At 42.4% G+C, this 7,382-nt stretch overlaps 1 long non-coding RNA gene across 1 annotated transcript; it reads left to right on the top strand.

Annotated features, from left to right (window-relative positions):
- The first annotated feature begins 969 nt into the window (after positions 1 to 969).
- Positions 970 to 6,771, top strand: LOC108529161 (uncharacterized). The gene is made up of 3 exons (XR_001885425.1): positions 970 to 1,050; positions 5,963 to 6,037; positions 6,648 to 6,771. It is a non-coding gene; the product is annotated as an uncharacterized LOC108529161 (long non-coding RNA).
- The last annotated feature ends 611 nt before the right edge of the window (positions 6,772 to 7,382 follow it).

Below are 7,382 nucleotides of genomic sequence, written 5' to 3'. Positions count from 1 at the left end.
TAATGTCCCCCCAAAATTCTTGTCCACCCAGAATCTCAGAATGTGATCTTATTTGCTCTTTGCAGATGTAATTAGTTAAGATGAGGTCATACTGGATGTGGATGGGTCCTAGATCTGATTACTGGTATCCTTATAAGAAGAAGAAAGGACACACAGAGACTACAGTGATGTTGCCATAGGCCAAGAAATGCCAGGAATTTCGGGAGCCACCAGAAGATGGAAGAGGCAGGGAAAAATCTTCCCCTAAAGCCTTCAGAGAGAGCATAGCTCTGCCAACATCTTGATTTTGGACATCTAGCCTCCTAAACTGTAAGAAAACACATTTCTGTTGTTTTAAGCCATCCAGTTTGTGGTAATTTGTTATGACAACCCTAGGAAACAAATACACCACCCTACAGAAACATCATATACGACCCTAAACAAAAGCCTTTCCTCTGTGTATCCTATCTGTCCTTTTCCCAGTGTGACATAAATGAAAATATCCTCGTAAGGTTAGTCTTTGGGCCTTCAGGTTTGCCAGGCCATATTGTGACCTGATATTCACTGGCTATAGTGCCATTAGCACTTTTTAAAATCTGTAAAATGCAGAGAATAATACTTGTCTCTTTCATAAAGTTGTTTTGAAAAAAGACGAGTTAATATACAGTAAAGTGCTTTTGAAAGTAGAAAATACTATATTGATGTAAACATAATTATAAATACTGCAATTTCGTAAATAGTAAGCTCAAATATTTACTAGTCTAGACTTTTATTTTTATCAGTCGAATTTCACTCATAGTTACACATAAAAAATAATATTTATTCTGGTTTCCTTACGTAAATGATCTATCTTGAGACAACAGGCCAAATACTTTCTTTCCAGGGCAGACCAATTAACAGTAAGTTTTCTTAGTCCTCAGGTGTCTTGTTTCTTCTGTCTTAGAAGTCATGGATGTCAATGAAGATATGGAATTCACTTCTTCGTTCTTATAAATATTGCTTAGTTTCCTTGTGCCTGGCACTGTGGTTGGTCACTGCGACCTACTGTTCAAAAGCAAGATAACATACAGGGTAAGGTGATGGGATCTGCCTGTGAGGTGTGTAGTCTCTGAGAAGATGGTATTTGAGCAAACACCTAAAGGACAAGAGGTGGGGCAGACCTTGTTGAGTAGACCTTGACAAAGAGGTGGGATTTTAGTCAGAGTGCAATGGGAAGCCCTTGGAGGGTTTTGAGTGAGGGAGTGGAATTATCTGATTTCAATGGTAAAAGATGGAGCTGGCTGCTGTGGGGAGGACTGATTGTAAGTTGCAAAGTGGAGGCAGGAATGCCCATTGGCAGTCTTCTGGGGCATGCTATGATTGGTGGTGGCTTGGAACAGGATGATCTTGGGGTGGTGGGGTGTGAATAGCCCAGGACACATCTGAAGGAACAACAAGCAGATCCTGTGGATAGGTGGGAGGTTACGGTGGGGAAGAAATAAGTGGGGCTCAGATAACCTGACCTGTTCATCAGCAGCCCTGATTGAAAGCAGCCCTACTGGATACACCAAATTTTGCAAATTGTTGTTGTCTGAAGTATCTCTCTTCCTACCTGGTAAATCTGCATTCACTGCTGGAAGACGGATGAATGTGGTTGAACTCAGTTGCCTAATTTTGGCTGCTTAGAACAACTTGCTTTGAAACCATGCAAAGAAAGAAGTTCTCTATTAGCCCCTGCTCTTCTTAGGGCTCTGAATGACTTTGTCTCTATTTAAACCTGCTAAGGAGGGCTAAGGGCATTTATCCTATCACTGGTTCTAACTTAAGATGAGAATATTTGGTTCATTTCATTTTTCTGTATCTTTCATCCAAGAAGTGGGGATATTAGTACCCACTCTGCAGAGGTTTTGTGACAATAAGATGAAATAACATGTGGTCAGGCAGATAGTTGAACTTCAATAAAAGATAATCATGATGGTGATGTTGATAAATGTCTCATAAGACAGAAGTGAGTGAAATTGACCTGATTCCAGCTGAGCTTGGAATCATCTAGTTCCATCTAAGTCTCTCCACTACCAAAAACCCTCACTACAACTTTAGCCTGGGTCCATAAAGAAATATGCTAGGATTTGGTTCATCCAGAGCAGCAGCTCAGGCTGACTGGGTAACCTCTTGAGGTTAGTGCATTACTTATTCTCAGTTATTTTGTGAGACATGGGAATAATTTTTGAAACAGTAACAAGAAAAAGTAGTTTCTGGTGAAATAACGAGACTTCCTTATTTTGAGCTTTCCTTTGATGCTTGCCACCTCCCTCCCATTATGGCTTTTTGTCCACCGTTGAAAAGGCCAGTGTCCTCAATTTGTGCCCAGCTGGAGAGAGAACATTGAGCTGAACCGTGCAAAGAAGCAAAGAAATCACACTGAGATGATATTTTCCTTTATGAGACATTTCAACAACCACAAAAGAGAGAATATCTTATGAGCTGATCATCAGTTTTAAATATGGAAAGTGTTTCTTACTTTGGAGCCATCATTATGCCCTTATATATTTGATGTCACTGATAGAGCAAGCGAGAGATTTGTCCCATATAAATAACATATTTAACAGAAAGAAAAGAAAAAAGTATGATTGCTTCCTAAATCCTGATGTCATACCAAGAGTCCCGCACATTTGGGAAGAAGTTGCATTCTTTTTGAGATGGGGGTCTCATTCTGTCACCCAGGCTGGAGTGCAGTGACGTGATCATAGCCCACAGCAATCTCTACCTCCTACGCTTAAGCACTTCTCCCCTCTCAGCCTCCTGAGTAGCCAGGACTACAGAGGTACACCACCAAACCCAGCTAATTTTTGTTTTGTTTTTTTTTTTAAGAGATAGGGTCTCACTATGTTGCCTAGGCTGGTCTCAAATTCCTAGTCTCAAGTGATTCTCCCACCTTGGCCTCCCAAAGTGCTAGAGTTACAGGTGTGAGCCACCATGCCCGGTCTAAAGTTGCATTCTTGATCTGAATGCATGACTTTTATCCTCCTCTAGTTTATTCTCTTTTTTTTCCTTCAAAATGCTTTGCTATTTTTGCATGACACTTTCCTTTATGTCTTTAATCATTTTAAGCATACTTATTTGCAGTCTGTACCAGATTGTTCTATCACCTGAAGTTCTCAAAGGTATAAATCTGCTATTTACTTTATCTACATTCACTCTTGGTCTTTGGTTTTGTAATGTGTGGGTACATCCTCACCAGGGCTTTATTTACAGGAATTCTAGGTGCCCTTTGTGAAAATGTGGCTCTCCAGAGCATTTTGGGTTTGCTCCTGCCAAATGCCACAGGGATATTCCTGGCCTGAGACTAAGTTTGATTTTAGTTTTTCAGCCTAGAGGTTTCTCAACTTGGTAGATAGTAACTATAAATCACCTTACCTTGTAAAGCATAGTCATAGATTCTCAAAGGACATTTGTTTCCTTCCTATGCACCATGAAAAGACAAGCACTGTTGTGATAATAGATGGATTTTTTTCCTCTTAGGCCATCTTTTTAAGGGTCTAGTTTTATGTGAGGATTCAGTTTCCCCTTGCTAGTTTTCATGGACCCTTGTCCCCATGTGAGTACTAAAACCTAATCCCTGTAGTCACTGAGTCTGGGCAGTTCTCCTCAAGGCAGATACATGTCCCACAGCTTACTGATTTTGTTTCGGTTCCCTCTTTGTACCTGGCATTTGGGGAGTTTTCTACTTGCAAGCTTAGCCCTATACTTAAAAGAATGTGTGTTCTATTTTATTCAAAATAACTTTCTGGTGGAAGGGTTTTTGAGTTATCCGGCCTACCCACCATATGGCTGGAAATGGAGCTACCAATTCATTCTTCATGCTTGCAGCCAAAGAGACCTTTCTACAATACAAGATTTTGTTACCAACCTTGCATAAAACTCTTGAATGGCTCCCCAGTGATCTTAGGACAGACACTGAAATCTATAATCTATAAGGCCTTGAATGGATGGGTCCATACTATTTCTCTAGTCTCATGTTGCATCATATCCTTCTCATTCTCTGTGTTCTACTCATACAGGGGTTTTTTGGTTTCTGGACTGTACCTTACTCCTCCTTACCATATCAACTTCCCACGTTCTGTTCCTTCTTAGTGGAACACCCCTGTGTTCTCTCAGTATTCACCCTTCATAGCTCAACATCATTGCATCATGGTGGTTGTCTAGGTTGAGTTTCCTCTGGCTCATGTTTGTTGCCTCAGATACCTATCCTTTATTATACTTATCACAATTGTGTTTTTTCTTTTATTTGTCGTTATTTTATTAATATCTCTTTCACCCACTGGGCTTCAGGCTCTGTGAAGGCAGGGGCCATATCTGTTTTTGCTTTGTGTTTTTGTTAGTCAGTAAAAGTAATGTTAGCTTCTACACTCACACTAACATAAACAATCCTAAAATCTCAGCTGTTTAACAACATTAAAATTGGATTCCTTTCACCATAGTCCAAAGTGGGCCAGGGCACTCTTCTCCAACTGGATCCCCAAAGACCCAGGTTACACCCCATCTTCAGCATGTCACCATCAAGGGTCACATTGGAAGGGAGGAGAAGGAAGGGCCATGAGGAAGGTTTTTATAAGCCAGCCCAGGCATGCCTCTCTCCCACCTACATTCCATTGGCCAGAGCTCAGTCATAAGGCCCCATTGTAAAAGAGCTGGGAAATATAGATTATCTGTGAGCCTGGGAAGAAGAGGAGAAAATGGTTATCGGCAGGCACTCAAGTCTCTGCCACACCATCCTATTTTTAGCAAAGGGTAGTTCCTGGTAATAGGAAGTTCTTGATAAGCACAAATTGAATGTATGAATGAATAGATGGCTGGCTGGTTGGTTGGGTAGTTGGGTGGATGGATGGTTTTGCTGTCAGTGAATGGCTCATGATTCATTTAGTCTGTAAGCTCTTTAAATATAATGACCATAATAACCATATCTTTAAGTATAATGACCATATCTTTAAATGTATTGACCATACCATAGTGTTCATTATGATATCCCACTGCTAGAGAAGTTTTTGGCACAAGTAGAAGCTCACACACGAATGCATAATTACCACTGCTTGGGAGATTTCATGAAGGAGATGGAATGCTAGGGGATCTTTAAAGAAGTGTATGAAAAGAAATTAGGAGAGCAACTTAAGAAATAATTTTGTGAAGATATGGGATGGATAGGGGAAAAAGTAGAAAACATGATGAAAGGTTAGTGTGCCTATAACCAAGAGTAACAGGAGGGAATCAATGGCGAGAATGAAGAACCTTAGAGAGGTAAAATTTCACCTAGCTAGTGTCATTTGAACACCATGTCTGCTAAGTTGAAAATTCCTTCATTTTCTCTTTCGGTGTATGATAGCCTTACACCTAGGAATAAGGTTGTCTCTTCAGTGAAATAACATCCTTCCCTCTCCCTTCTTGACCCTTACTGACTAAAATGAGTACTATGTGCACAGTAAGTGTGTATTTAGATTGGCCAGAAGTTGGTACTGTGAAAGTCACTTTGCCCCTGACCATGCAGAATGGAAAACCACACTAGTTCCAGCCCCAGCTGTCAGGCCAGGATTTCGCCCTAGCCCTTTTCCAATCAATACATAGAAATGCCTGGTGCCATCAGGAGGGAGCTGCATTTTTAAAAAATGAATAAAGTAGGACAGCCAAAATCTTTACATTCTTTATGCTCTTCTCTGCAGCTTTCTGCCCAGGGATGGAGACTACTATGATAGCTGCAGATGGGCAGCCTGAAGGTGCCATCCTCCCCTGCCCTGAGAAGGGGATTGGGGATACAAAAAGTAGCCAGTCCTAAAATACACGCTTCTGAAATGCACCATCAGAGTTAGTGACAGGGGAGCCACTCTACCTCTGGGGCTACAGCAGTGCAGGGAGCTTTAGTGGATCAATACTTTAGTCTTGTCATGCTAATTGCTCATTGGTTGACATTCATGATCCTTCCTTGCTCCCTCCCTATGTAAACTCTTTACAGCTGGAACAGCGAGATGCAAAAATCCCGAGCCTTCAAAGCCAGCTCCTGCAGAAGAGAGAGGGCCTAGCAGCTGAGGTATGGTGCTCCCCAATTTTCTTGCTCCCCTTAAAAGAGCTTCATGTGTGCCTGTATGTGGTGGTGGGATAGGGAGACGCACGAAGAAATGCCTCAGGAACTCTCCTGCGACACGTAAACGGTATTATCTTTTCAGAACAAAACAATGTCTCCTCCTCTTCCACCCCTGCCCCCCCCCCAAAAAAAAACCCCAGAAAACAAAAATATCCACCGGTTCTATGAGTATGGTTGCAGCCCCTCTTCTGTTTTGGTGAATGTGTTGCCCTCCACCAGTTCACAATGAACACGTACCTGCAATGTCCTCTTTGCTCTCAGACTAGGGCATGTCAGACCAAGCTGCTGAGAGAGAGAGAGAGAGAGAGAGAGAGAGAGAGAGAGAGAGAATATGTGTGCGTGTGTGATCACGCCTACCATATTGGCTTCCTGTCCCTGGAACATCAGGTTTTCTAGCTGGCTGAGCCTGTCCCCACACTCATTGTTGCCACTGAGACCATCCCAACTCCTACCCTGTATGCTCCAGGCCTGTGCTACGCATTGTTTTGTTAAGCCGGTTAGTATTAATTGATTTTTTTTTCCATTTTTTTCTTTCTTTCCCTGGGCGGGTCAATAGCTGGATGCTTCAGGAGCAGAGGATCTATCAACTGCAGACCAAGCATAGGGAGACGCAGGCAAACCTGGAACAGTAACCCAGCCAGCTCCAATTGCTCCCACAGTACTTGGTGGCCAGACAGTCAGCAGCAGAAAGCGTGCCCCGGGCCATGAAGCAGGAAATCGACTCTGACTTAATCCTTGAGGTCAGGTAAGTTTCTTTACTTTTGGAAAGTAAGGCAAATGTTAACCAAGTCTTTATGTCTTGCTCAAGAGAGTCAGCAGCATCTGGGCCGATTTCAGTGAGTGAGCTAAAGATCAAAATTGGAATGCTCCAGCAGATCTGGAAGGATGGAGGGGTTGGGGGAAGGAATAGAGGCTTGCGGGATAGACAAGGGCTAACCAAACTCCGATCCTAAGGTGAGCCACTGCAGCCAAGCAGATGTCCTGTGTATCGATCCCTGCATCCTGTTATTGATTTCCTCTTGGGGCCAAGAATGGGGTGGACCCATGCAGGACAAGAGGGGAACTGACACCCTCCCAGAGGGCCAAGCAGCCCTAATCAGTGATAACAGTGTTAAGTGGTCAGCCTGGAGATGAGGTTTGCTTAGATCTATTGATCTGCACTCCCCTGGGATATAAATCCTTCTGAATTTGCTTCCATAGATATAAATATTTATAATTAAAATAGCCTAGGAGCTTTTTACAGGAACAGAGACTGGCCTATCCCAGGATAAGGCTTGATACCAATCTCTTT

The sequence above is a fragment of the Rhinopithecus bieti genome, unplaced genomic scaffold, assembly GCF_001698545.2.
Source record: "Rhinopithecus bieti isolate Rb0 unplaced genomic scaffold, ASM169854v2 scaffold_6506, whole genome shotgun sequence".
NCBI classification, from domain to species: domain Eukaryota; kingdom Metazoa; phylum Chordata; class Mammalia; order Primates; family Cercopithecidae; genus Rhinopithecus; species Rhinopithecus bieti.
Note: the sequence above shows the minus strand (reverse complement) of the source record. Positions and strands in the feature narration are given on the sequence as shown.